The sequence below is a fragment of the Agelaius phoeniceus genome, chromosome 2, assembly GCF_051311805.1.
Source record: "Agelaius phoeniceus isolate bAgePho1 chromosome 2, bAgePho1.hap1, whole genome shotgun sequence".
In the NCBI taxonomy this organism is placed as follows: domain Eukaryota; kingdom Metazoa; phylum Chordata; class Aves; order Passeriformes; family Icteridae; genus Agelaius; species Agelaius phoeniceus.
The window spans coordinates 27234068-27236984 of record NC_135266.1 but is presented as its reverse complement, the minus strand read 5'-3'; positions in this window follow the sequence as shown (position 1 = coordinate 27236984).

The following is a 2917-nucleotide window of genomic DNA, read 5'->3' as shown; positions in this document are numbered from 1 at the left end:
GCCGGGCGGAAACCTCGCGAGAACGGCCGCAAGGCTGGCGGGATCTCGCGAGGCTCCCCCCGCCAGCCGTGGGGAGCAGCGGCGGCTCCGTCCCCGTCCCTGCTGGAGTTGCGCAGGGCCCCCACGCTGCCGGTGCGAGGGGAGCACACAGAGACGTGCCCATTTCCCTCCTCTCACGGGTGCCTTGTCACCCTGGCCTCAGAGCGGCTCGAGGGCGGGGAGGGCACGGACACCCCGGGGTGCGTTATTCAGTCTTTGGATGCAGGTTCTAAGGGGTAGCGAAATTCCGGGGAGAAAGCAGTGGGAAAAAGGAAATAAAAGGCCATTAACCATTACTTGTGTGAGGCCAGGAGTCTTATGCCCGCAGGGAGGCTCTGTGATAATTAAGCAGTGCCTACACTTCGGCAATGCACGGCAGCCTGAGCCCCAGAGGCAGCAGGGAGAGCTCTTCCAAAGGTGCCTCCAGTCCTTCTGCCTGGCTTCCTCAGGAACTGTGGTGATAGGACAAGGGAGAGTGGGTACAAACTGAGCAAATTGTGCCTAGATGTTAGCAAGAAACTTACAGTGAGGATGGTGAGGCGCTAGAATAGGTTGCCCAGGGAGACTGGGGATGCCCATCCCTGGCAGTGGTCAAAGCCGGGTTGGACAGGGCCTTAACCAACCTGGCATAGAGGTGTCCCCCCATGGCACTACAGGATCTTTAAGGTTCTTTCCAACCCACACCATTCTATGATTCCATGATTATTCTAAGTACTGACCCATCAATTAGAGCAAGGGTTTTTAGTCTTAGATTGCAATCAATGAATTTTGCAATATCTAGATCCAAAAAGTTTCTTGAAATTCCTGAGTGAGTTGGAATATCTTGGACTAAATCTCCTAGAATTGGTGGCAGAGGTACAGCAAGCTCCACAGTATGGACATGTCACACATTTAAAGACAGACTTGTCTGGAGCTATGGAAATTAGACAGAAGGAGCAAAAATGCCTGCAATTTAATCAGAATACACAGGGTCATTGCAAATCTTCAGATCCTGCTGCATTGGTAATTCCTCAAACAGCTGTCCAAAGCATGAAGGAAACACATGATCTTATGTGGAATAATAAAAGTAGGTGGCATTGGCTGCAAAAACTGAAATCACAGAGTATTCTGAGTTGGAAGGCACCCACAAGGTCCATTGAGTCAACTTTTAAGTGAATGGGCCACATGGGGTTTAAGTTTGCAACACTGGCATTATTAGCACCTGCACCCTGATCAAACTGAACTAACTATTTGTCTTCAAATCTTTTAGGCAGCAGTATCTATGAAGAAACTTTTGGAGCCATTTGCAGCACAAATATCTTGTGGGTTTTCATATCTGCTCTGAAAACCTTTCAGGCAACATTCAGATCTCCCCCCTCTGGGACAAAACTAATCCTTGGAAGAGAAAGATGAAGTTATGAGACAGAGTCAAAATGTCCCTTTTGGGGTATATTTATCAGCCACCCAACCTGACAGTCCTGGACCCGTGTACTCAGCAGCCAAAGCCAAGTCAGGCAATGGCAATGGCTTGCAGCATGAATCAAGAATCTGAGGTCAAGTCAGGCCAAAACTAATAACCAAAGTCCTCATGAGGACAAGGACAATATTCAATTTAACTAGAGCCAGGGTGAATGTCATAATAACCCAGAAAGGCACCAAGCTCTCTCTAGTAAGAGCAGGACAGGTGATGGGAGGTGCAGAAGACCAGGGCAAGCAGGTGCTACCCGTACAAAGGCAGGGATTTGGACAGAACAAGAGCAGGTTAAAACATTGAACAGAAGATAAATGAGGAGAGAAGAACTTCCCCTGAAGTCCTGTGTGAGGCATCATGAACCAGCTCACAAGCTCTAACCCAACTGTAGCTGTCTAAGAGGCTTGGAGCCTAGCGAAGCCATATCAAGAATTCCTCCGACATCCAAAAGAGTCCTTCACAGGACACTTTGCATATATTTCTTTCTGGGCAATTTTTAATACCAATAAACAAAGGTTAGCAATAGCCAGCCAAAAAACCTCCAACAGATACCTGCCAAGGCACAGTGTCACGACAGGCTGCTGTTACAGCAATGCCCATTCTCACTATTCCATCTGTTTCCTCCCACTCCAACCACTCTGCCCCACTGACAACCAGTAACACAGCAGTGGCTTGCTCTCCTTGAACCTGAGAATTGATCAGATCTAGAAAATATTTTTAAATGCTGTTCCAGTTCCCTGATTTCATTCACAATGTAACCACACAAGGATTTGTATTACCACAGCTGAGGAAGTGGCACAGTAGATTCCTACAGGCAGGAATAATGTAAACCAATGTTGCCATCACAGCCGACACAGCATCAGATTGTAACTGGGGAGTGCAGGAAGAAAGATGAACTTCTATCAATATTTAAAACCATTTTGCCAATGAGAAAATTAGTAACAGAGCAAAACAATGCAAGATTTGTATCGGTGTCTGACAGTAGTCAAAAGGCCTGATTCTCTAGAATATTATTTTGCCACCTTCCATTTAGAAATTGCCATGATGTCTTACTAGAAAACTAGATTGACATATGCTGGATTAAAAATAATGATGTAGAGAAAAAGGAGTTTAGCTCCTTGAGAATCTTTGAGAATCTATTTGCAATATCCTTCTGTGTGCAGCAACAAGCCTTTGCTGTCATATTATCCATGAGATAGCCTTGGTTACAATTATTCAGGATACATGAGCACAGATGTAAAAATAACTTTCAAAAGATCCTTTAAAGGAAGAGACCTGCCTAATAGAGCAGCTGTTGGGACACATTATAGATCCTTCCACAGTGTTCAGGAAAAATCCCCAGTTTACATCAAAGAAGTCACCTGAACCACACCCCAGGTACCAGATTCCAAGTGAAAATAAAGCCCTTTGTATAAACTTCTTTTTGTC